Source organism: Erinaceus europaeus, chromosome 6 (genome assembly GCF_950295315.1).
Source record: "Erinaceus europaeus chromosome 6, mEriEur2.1, whole genome shotgun sequence".
Classification (NCBI taxonomy): Eukaryota; Metazoa; Chordata; class Mammalia; order Eulipotyphla; family Erinaceidae; genus Erinaceus; species Erinaceus europaeus.
Window position 1 is genome coordinate 10,575,605 of NC_080167.1, and position 11,159 is coordinate 10,586,763.

Genomic DNA, 11,159 nt, shown 5'->3' on the forward strand with positions numbered 1-11,159 from the left:
GCTCATAAACAAACACTTGTGCCAGGCATTCATGAGCACAGACTGGGATGGGTATTAGAAGTTCAGCAGAAGAGAAGACCCAATGCAGGAGGCCTGCCTTGCCAGGATCCCTGGGGAGCTGGGGAGACTTGTTCCATCTTGTTAGCACTTGAACTTGAAGGGAGACAATCGTGCTGAACACATTTAGGCCTTTTCCTCTTGAATAATCATCCAAAGGCCCTGAAGCTTTTTACATTTGTGCCTTTCACACATTCCTTTGTATTAAGACTTTTATTTTTCTCTTAAAGAAGAAAAGCAATGCATTAGGGGACACACACACACACACACACACACACACACACACACCGCTACCCTTTTCTTTTTTCCAATGATTACATAACTCCAAGAAAACCTTCCAAGGCTTACCATGCAACTCTCCCAAACCTATAAACCTCTTGAAGTTTCCTTGGCAAAGAAGCCGATGCCCACACTATATAAAACTCTCGGTGGCTGGGTGTTCCAGCCATCTGACTGCATATTAAAATGTCTGCCCCTTCCCACCCCTCCAAACCTTACTCACCAGGAGCTTCTGGCTTCCACACTAGCACTTTCAAACAATTACAAGTTGGAAGCCCTCACTGGAAAAGCAGGGTCACCTGGAGGAGGGGAAGTGGGGAATTAGGCTGCTGGAGAGGACACAGTTGGGTAAGGAGGTGGGGGGTGTGAGGTGTGGAGAGAAGAGGTGCAAATTCCAATCTTGAAGATCACTTGGGGGAGAGAGGGATTATTCAGAGGAAATTGCAGTGGAATAAAATGTAACCTGGAGTAGGCAGCTGATGGTAAAATCAGTTCTCAATGTGGGCAGTGACAGTAGGGAGGCAAGGATGTGAAGAAAAAAAAAAAAAAAATTCTGAGTCAGAGGCTGCAAGTCCAGTGCCAGGCATCTTGGGTGGTAGGCCGGGGGCAGAAGGTATAAAAACTGGAGCAGAAACAGACAGGGGTTAAGGAGGAGGGAGGGCAGCCCAGTTGGAAAGGCTGCCCAGGAAATGTGCTATCTTGTGGGAACCGCAGGAGTGCTTGGTGGCCCTTGGGTTTCAGCTGTCCCTACCCACTCTTACTTTTAACCCCACTCAATCCTAAGGGTTCTGGGAAGCTGTCATGAAAGTTAAAGACAGAAGCTGGAGAATCAGGAAATCAGGGTAGAAAGCAAGAAGCAAAATTGCTCAAGCCAAGAGAAAAGCAGAGAAATCTCACACACAGTCCAAGAGAGTGAGTGAGTGAGTGAGTGGGTGAGTGCGTGAGTGAATGAGTGAGTACAGGATATCCACGTGGAAGGAGAAGAAAGGCCATGCAAAGCCTGATCTCAGAGGGTCATTCATTCCTTTCCAACTGGAGTCTGATCTGAGTGTTAGTTCTTTCCTTGGCAATGTTGTTACTGTTGTTTAGAGAGCCTGTCCCATTTCAGGTAGGGGGAGGAGGAGGTAGTTAGCATAATGGTCATGCAAAGAGACTTTCATGCTTGCAGCTCCCAGCCCCCAGGACTGATACAACTAACAGAACTCCTAACCAAGGAGTACACGCCCTGCAGGAACTAGCAATTTTATTTAGTCATTTATCCACATATCTCACCATTCGTAGTGAAGGCTCTACACTAAAGCAAGATACTAGTTAGCATGGTAATAAACAGGGTATCCATAACAGGGGAATGTAGGCAGGAGAGAGGTAATGTGGGAAATCTGGGTTTTTTTTTTTTTTTTGCAATACTTGTGCAAGCCCAACAGTGTGTTAAAAATAGAGTGTGATCTATAAGATTTTTTTTTTTTTAAAGAAAGTCTTTCCCATAACTTCGATAATACTAAAAAATCATTGTGGTAACAACAGACGGCGCAAATGAAAGCAGAGAACAGTGTTTAGAGTGCCCTGTCATTTCTATTTTAAGAGAAAAAAATGGATTTGTATGTCCTTCTGTATGTACATAGATTCTTCTCGAATGGGACATAAGAAACCAAGATAACTGATTATCTCAGGGGAGAAGAGGAACTGGGTGACCAAGGTCAGGGTTGAGAGACTTTTTACTTTATTTCCTTCTTCCTTTGGTGATTTTTTTTTCTCCCAGTCATGTGAATGCTTTTCCCATTAAAAAAAAAAATGGCTTTAAAAATAAATGTCTATCTTTGCCAAAGCCTGCTGTGTGGTATGCCAAACTCAATGCCCCAAGCAGAGATTTACAGATGGGTGAAATAAAATCACTGCCTGTAAGTATCTTAAAAGCCATGGCCGGGAAGACAACACAGTGATAGTTCTCAGGACTTGTATGGGAGAAGTGCCAAGTTCGATCCCTGGTATTGCCAGGAGTCAGAGCTGACCAGTGTTTTGGTAAATGGTGATGATGATGATGATGATGATGATAAGAAGTAGAAATGTGGATGGAACTTTTAAAATTTGTGTTTGTAATTAATAGTGTGTCATTAGATTTTAAGATTCCAGATCTAGCTCCATACACCCACCATCACCAAAGTTCTGTGTCCTACCCCCCCACCCTCCCAAGGTTCTCACAGAGCTTTAGAAATAGTGTGTTTGCTTCTGTTTTTTTTTTCAAGTTCATGCTTATCAGTTCTCTAGATTCCACATCTGAGTGAAACCCACCCAGTAATTGTCTTTCACCTCTTCACTTATTTGATGATGAAATTCCCTCTATTTTGTCCCAAAGGACGCAATATCACCTTTTTTTAATTGCAGTCATACTCCATGGAGTATATATTCAATGACATCTCTATCCAATCATCTGTTAATGGGTATTTAGGTGGCCTCAGAGTGAAACTTTTTAAGCAATTTTTTTATTATCTTTATTTATTGAATAGAGACAGTCCAAAGTCAAGAGGATAGGGGAAAATAGAGAGGGAGAGAGAAAGAGAGACACCTGCAGCCCTGCTTCACCATTTGCAAAGCTTTCCTCCTGCAGGTGGGGACCAGGGCCTAGAACCTGGGTCCTTGTGCATTGTAACATGTGCACTCAGCCAGGTGTGCCACCACCTTGGCCCCCAGAGTGAAACTTTAATTAGCTGTAATCTATTACAGCAGAGCCAGAAACACTAGGTGAGAGACAGGTGGGTAGGGGGTAAAAGGGTATTAAGGCCCCAGTGTTCCATGCTGGAGGAAGATGTCAAACTGGTGCAGGGGGTGGTGTGCTGATGCCTACCAAGAGGAGATAGGGAGCTTCACACACGTCACAATGATAGTCTTGTAAACAAAACTTTCTCCCCTGCAGTGATTACAAATAAATAAAACTCCTGAAAATGAGATTCTGGAGGGATATGTCACTAAGTAGGGCCCCTGCACTGCATATATATGTAACTCAGGCTCGAACCCTGGCACTACAGAGAAGGGGCTATGGCAACAGAGGAAGATCCAGTGCTGTGGTGCAGTGTGTGTGTGTGTGTGTGTGTGTGTGTGTGTGTGTGTGTGTGTGTGTGTGAATAAAAATGGCCCTGCGTGTGCATGAAATACCTGATGAGCAGTGAGCAGGCAGGAGGTGGCAGGTAGGAAGCATAGCTGAATGGAACAGTGCAGGCACTGCAGAACAGAATGAAGAAGGCTCCGAGGGTGGTCCAAGCCAGCAGAGGAGCATTTAAAGTCTGGCTCATTCACTTACACTTGATGTGCGAAGCTCAATCAGTTGCTAGCGCTCTCTAGACCTCAGTTTCCTTGCTTAAAAAGTGACATGAGTAAGGGGTCGGGTGGTAGCACAGTGGGTTAAGTGCACATGGTGCCAAACACAAGGACCGGCCTAAGGATCCCAGTTTGAGCCCCAGATCCCCACCTGCAGGGGAGTCACTTCACAGGCGGTGAAGCAGGCCTGCAGGTGTCTATCTTTCTCTCCCCTTCTGTCTCCCCCTCCTCTCTCCATTGCTTTCTGCCCTATCCAACAATGACAACATCCATAACAACAGCAATAATAACTACTACAACAAGGGCAACAAAAGGGGGGGAAGCAAATTAAAAAATCTTTAAAAAAAAAAAAAGTGACGTTAGTAGTGGGCAAGAAGAAAGAGCAGGAAGTGGTCCGGGAGGTGGCCCAGTGAATAAAGCATTGAGCTCTCCAGAGTTCAGTCCCCAGCAGCACATGCACCAGAGTGATAGACCTGGTTCTTCCTGTCTCTCCTCCTATCTCTCTCATGAGTAAATAAATTCTTTAAAGAAGAAAGAAAGAGAGAGAGAAAGAAAGAAAGGAAAGAAAGAGCAGGGAAAAAAGATGAGGATGGCAGCAACGGAGGAAGAAGAGAAGAGGACAGTGGAGAAATGGGAGAAGGAGGAGAGAATGAAAGAGTCAAACAATGTCCATGGATTTTATAAGGATTAAATCAGATAATGTTCATCAAGTCTTCAGCACGGGGTTTAACACACGTCATCCAACCACCCAAGGCCATGATTAATCGGAGTTAATAGTAGCAGTTATGGCAGTGTTGCTAAGGAGATATTCAAACAGTGATTAATTACAGTGTAGGAGATTGAGGGACAACCAGGAGGATGAGGTTTTTGAGAGAGAATAGGATGGGTCAGATTTCAGAATCCGCAGAGGACAGTCAGCAGACAGACGGAACAGCTCAGGCAAAGGCTTGGAGTTAAGGACATGTCATTCGTTGAATCTTCTGTGTTGGCTTAGGTCCATAGAATGAATCTGAGTTGGGTGTACAGTGAGGCACAAGGAGAGGAAGAGATTTAAATTCAAATTGCCAGATCCTGGCCGTCTTGGAGGCTGTTATAACATCTCCTTGCCTTTCTGTCTCTCTGTCTTAATACCTGGCTATCTTCTAGTGAAATCAAATTCTTTCACACTTAGGTAGAAGACTTCTCTTGTGTGTAAAACACACTTAAACAAACTCTGAAGAAGGCAGTTAGGGGCTTTTTCTTTCTTTCTAGAGCAAGAATAGCCACACCAGACTTTGCTGTTGTTGACTTTAATAATCAATGTGAGATCATTCAGTCTGTGTGCTGATTACGTGACTGTTGGTTGATCAGGGCTTTTCCCACCTTCGTCCAAAGCATCCGGTGCCTGAGGAGAAGAATTAGCTCATCTGTGCTGTTTGTTTTGGGTATTTTATGTCTTTATGGGTAAAACTATGTCCTGGCCTGAAAACATTGGGTTCTCATAAAAATTTAACATGGATCATAGTGTGTTGGGATAATGTTTTATTACAGTAGGTTATTGCCCTGACAGTAAAGTCATGTATTTCTGACCTGATTCATATGTATGGCAAGAAATCCTTGCTAGAGAGCTGGACAGATAGCACAATGGTTAGGAACATAAAGGGAGCTGGGTGGTCTACCTGGCTGAGGGCACACATCATGTACAATGTGCAAGGCCAACAACAAATAAACAAACCCCCCCCCCCCAAAATGTGCAAGGCCCCAGGTTCAAGCCCCTGGTCCCCACATGCAGGGCAAAAGCCTCATAATGGTGAAGCAGTGCTTGCAGACATCTCTTGGTTGCTCCCTCTCTGCCTCTCCTTCCTCTCAATTTCTAACTATCTCTATCCAATAAATAAATAAGAATAATTTAAAAGATTAAAAAGGCTTTCGTGTCTGAGGCACCAAAGATCCCTGTTCAATCCCCAGCACTGCCATAAACAAGAGCTGAGCAGTGCTCTGGTAATACTACTACTACTACTACTACTACTACTACTAATAATAATAATAATAATAATAATAATCCACAACATCATCATCATCACTGGGGCTTGGTACCAGCACTATGAATCCACTGCTTCTGGTGGCCATCTTTTTTTTTTTTTTACACTGTTGCTGTTGTTGTTCAATAAGACAGAGAGAAATTGAAAGAGGAGGGGAAGACAGGGGGAGAGAAAGAAAGACACCTGCAGACTTGCTTCACCACTTGCAAAGCATACCCCCTGCAGGTGGAGAGCCAGGGACTCAAACCAGGATCCCAGTGGGGGGGATCAAACTAGGATTCCTAGTGGCAGTGCCAGTGCTTCACACTACGTGCACTTAACCAGGTGTGTTACCGCCTGGCCCAATCTGTTTTCTGAATGATGTGACTTCTACTTAGTAATAGTGGCTCTTATTCTCTCTGTCTGGTCACTGTGCTACCTAAAGACTACAGAATAAGAAGGTGAATGAAGTTGTACAAAATTCCAAGCCTCATAGATAATTCTTGATTTTCACATTTTTTAAAGCTTCTTTTTATTTATTTCCTTTTTGTTGCCCTTGTTCTTTTTATTGTTGTTGTAATTATTATTGTTGTTGTTATTGATGTCGTCATTGTTGGATAGGACAGAGAGAAATTGAGAGAGGAGGGATGACAAAGGGAGAGAGAAAGACAGATACCTGCAGACCTGCTTCACCACCTGTGAAGCGACTCCCCTGCAGGTGGGGAGCAGAGGCCTCAAACTGTGATCCTTACACTGGTCCTTGCACTTTGCACCATGTGTGCTTAACCCGCTGCGCTGCGGCCCGACTCCCGATTTTCACATTTTTATGTTCATTATAAGGGTCTCATCTTCCCAATGTGAATGTTATGTTTTACAAAAAATTAATTTTTGAATAGACTGAAGATATACATATACTCCTTTGTTTTCAGTATAGGTATCCCTTGTAATCACTTTCCTTTTTGAAGGAGAGTTTTTGCTAGCTTATAAATCATAATAGTGAGAGCCATGGTGGTGAGCTATGGCAACTCACTAGCAAACGTGAACACAGCTTTCAGGCTGGGGTTCATGTCTTGCACTGACCACTTGACAACTGCAATGGGCTTGAGCAGGTGAGGTAACTGAGTCTTCTTTTCTTCACCAAAAGAAACAAAGAACAAAGAAGAAATTGGAGCAGTCTCTTTGGAAGACTGTATGAAGAGTCCTTTAAGAAATAATAATGAAGTTACCTTATGATTCAGCAATACCACTCCTCGAAGGCATTTATCCAAAGAATATGCAAACATTACTCTAAAGGGACATATGCACCCATATGTTCGTAGCTGCATCATTCGCAATAGTAGAAGAGTGGGAACAGCCTAAATCCGCATCTACAGGTGACTGGATGCAGAAGTTATGCAATACGGGATTATATTCCTGTTGCAATCTTGTTAGTCATTATTTAATCACTAATAAAAATGTTTAAAGATGTATGCATATGTGATATTTACATGTGTATGTCTCTACTCCCAACTTATCTATTTATTCTTCTTTCATACATATCATCTATCTATGTAATTTATGCTCTCTCTCTCTGCAACCTACCAATATAGGTTTCCACAGAGGCATGATCCTATGCTCTGAGTTAGCACCCTTGCAAAACAGGCGTTACCTATGTTCTCCTGGTTTCTGTGTTGCCACACTCAAAGAATCAATCTGTCCCTTTTCTTCCTGGGCCTACAGTTCTGAGATGCCCCTCCCCCAGGGGCCTGGCTACACTGTGGCATTTGTTAAGTCTGTCTTTGGCTAGGAAGAGAGAATTTCTTTCTGCCAAGTTGAGTGAGTACTCAAAGGATGCTGCTTTTCTCTCATTTGACTCGATCTCTTTGGTGTTTTGAGCTGGCTAAATCTTAGAAAATATAAGAAGAAATTGGGATGTGTGTGTGTGTGTGTGTATGAATATAAATGTATGTGTATATATATATATATATATATATATATATATATATATATATATACTTAACATGTATTTCCAAAGGTCTTCTTGGACATCAAATGACTCTTGGAAAACAGCATGCCGATGAGTTAAGTGTAAATGAATCAGAAACATGTGGCTTGAATTCTCTTCCAAATACCCTAGGGTTTAAAACAAGGGGGGAGAAAGGTACTTGGAGAATAAAAAATACAGTTGGGGTCTTGCTGAACCTAAATCATTTGAAAAATAGTTTAAGATGTTTGCTAAATCCAAAACCCAGCTTTGCTCCCAACATATGGCAATGTCAAAGTGACTCTTCAGATGAGCTTAGGCCTAATTTTAATTTCTTGCACATGTGGTAAAAACATCTTTGAGGGCTCTCTTAAGCCACTGTTCAAGGGAGCAGAGCTCAAAACTTGGACACTGAGGGGGAGTTGCATCTCATTTACATAACAATAGCTGCCCAGTCTAGAATTTTTCCTTCTCTTATTGACCAAATAGGGCCTGATCTGATTGATTCTACTTTTTTTCTCAGGCCCTCATCCCCATCGTGGGTCATCTTTTCTCTCCACACAAAAGGCTCTGGGAGCTGGGCCTCCAATCTCTGCTTTCACTGGTTCCTGTTGGCCTGAGATTGCACATGTGGGTATTGGAAATATTATTTCCACGTCTTTGCAGAATGTCCTCCAAATCCACCCCCAAGCAATCACTGCAGGATTCTCCCTAGTAAGCGGGCCAGGCAAATCCCCAGAAATCAGTCTCATTAGATAGGTCTTCCAAATGGTTCAAAGTCTCCCATGATTCTTTGAGGCAGGTGGATTGTGCTGCACAGATGCAGACCCAACAGCCCAGGATGAAGGTGGGAAAGGTTCCTATTGGTGATTAGTCAATAATAACAGCGGCCTCTCCTCCCTCCTCAAAGAAGAGTTAGACATTTGTGACTGTTATTTAACTACCTCAGTGGGGCCAGAACATGACTGGAACTTAGTGGGCAATGGTCAGGGCCTTAAGCTATCTTATAATTAACAAGACAGCCTCACCCTTTGAGAACTTTCCCTGTATCCACAAGACTTTCAAATGTACCAATAGAATAAGCTTTGGGGGCAGGGGTAGATAGCATAATGGTTATGCAAAGTGATTCTCATGCCTGAGGCTCCAAAGTCCCAGGTTCAATTCCCTGCACCACCACAAGCCAGAGCTGAGCAGTGCTCTGGTAAAAAAAAAAAAAAAAAAAAAAAGAATAAGCTTTGGGTGGATGAGAAGCCTGCTGATGATTATCTGAGTCCAGAAACTATGTTACTACAAGTCTTTTTTTTTTTTTTCCCCTCCAGGGTTGTCACTGGAGCTCAGTGCCTGCACTATGAATTCACTGCTCCCAGTGGCCATTTTTTCCCCATTTTTTAGATAAGACAGAGATAAACTGAGAGAGGAAGGGGAGATAAAAAAGGAGAGAGGAAGCTACCTGTAGACCTGTTTCACCACTCCTGAAGCTTCCTCCCTGCAGGTGGGGAACAAGGGCTCGAACCCAGTTCCACGAATGGGTTTTTGCACTTAGTACTGTGTGTGCTTAACCGGGTGCTCCATCACCCAGCCCCCAGAACATTCTCCTTCTCCTTCTCCTTCTCCTTCTCCTTCTCCTTCTCCTTCTCCTTCTCCTTCTCCTTCTCCTTCTCCTTCTCCTTCTCCTTCTTCTTCTTCTTTTTCTTCTTCTTCTTCTGCTTCTTCTTCTTCTTCTTCTTCTTCTTCTTCTTCTTCTTCTTCTTCTTCTTCTTCTGCTTCTTCTGCTTCTTCTGCTTCTTCCTCTCCTTCTCCTTCTGCTTCTTCCTCTTCCTCTCCTTCTCCTTCTCCTTCTTCTTCTCCTTCTCCTTCCTCTTCATCTTCCTCTTCTTCTTCTTCTTCTTCCTCTCCTTCTCCTTCTTTTTTATACTTAACCAGTGTATCCTTGATTTTGCCCTCATGCCACAGGCCACACAATCCAAGGGAAGCCACAACTTGACTGTGTCCATGACAGGGTGGGAAAATAGGTCACTCCAGACAATGCCACCAAGTAGGGCTGGAGTTGCCGGGGCTGTGCAGCACGACACACACACACTTCAGCTGGTGTGGGTACAACCACTGTAGTCACCCTGCTCTCCGGGTGGGCGTTACCTATGTGGGGTTATTCCTCAAGTCTTTGTTCTATTCCTGCAGCTTTGGGTATGTGCAAACCATGTGAATCTGTTAAGGCGTGCCATCTATAAATTATGTGTGGAGGTTTTATTGTCTATGATTTTTGTGTCTGTGCAATAAAGGGAGGTTATAAAATATTTGCTCTTTAAAAAAAAAGGCAATAATTGCATTCTGATCAAGAACCCTTGAGAGAGAGAGACAACAGCATCAAGTAATGAAGCCAAGACCTAGGGACTCTCACTTGTATTCCACCATCAGCTTTATCGCCTTATCACGTGATCTTGAGTCAGTCATCAAATGTTCTCTCTCAGCCTCAGTTTACCCCAACTCAATCATGAGAGAGTTGGAATTGATCACTGGGTCTCAAACTTAAGCTCGGAAAAATGCCCATCACTGTGTTATTGTTGACTGTAAATCCCATCGATTTGATCTGGGGCCCATATTCAGCTTAGGAGCCTATGTAACCTCTACATCCCTGTAGGTCCGAATTTGCATTCTGTGGTCATGAGTAGGAACATTCCAAGCTGCCCCAGTTTCAGGACCCATCTTCCTCAGGTGGTAGATAGATAGAGTATGTTATCCAGTTCCCCTTCAGAGGATGGAACATTCCCTACCATTACTGATACACATTGAGGGCAAGGTTCTATGGGGACACTCAAAGGGGTCCATTATGTTGTTCCTGATGAAGATGAACCAGTGATAGTGGAGAGAGGGATCTGTTTGAGGTCTAGGCTCATTGTGTCTGTATGGGAATCCCAGGACTCCCCGACTAGGGCCCCAGCTGATGGGGTGGCCTGGTAGTGACTAAGGAGTCATCGTTAAAGTATGCCAGTCTCTTGCCCTTATTCAGCTTTTGTAGTCCTTACTCTGATAAGGTTAGCTTTGGATCGTCTTGGAAAAGCCAAAAATCAGAAGTTTAAAATAGCTCCTCCGCAATAGAAATGGGTTTAGTTCAAAGAAAGTTAAATAGCAGATTTGTCAATAGATGTCCAAAGACTATGTATTAGATATTGCCTGTGATCTGAGGGACCTTGAGATGAAACGAACCCTACGATTTTCTTTCGGCCTGCTGTTCTGGCATCCTAAGTCAGGCGTCACCACAGTTTCCTTTCGGGGTGTGGATGGTGAGTACCTGCCTCTGCAGGCCACAGGTCTGGCACAGAAGCTCAGTTCTGTCACTGCTGTGTCAAGTTGTGTCATTGCAGCTAAGGACAATCTTTATTGGAGCGTGTGCGACAAACCGTAACAGAAAAAGAATGGTGGCCTGCCTTTGGCCTTTGGGTCGCACTTTGCTGACCTGTTTTAAGTAACAGATCGCTCTCTGCATAGACTTGCAAAGAACCATCACAAGCAAATTGTTCATGACAAAAAGAGTTCAAAACTCTTGATGA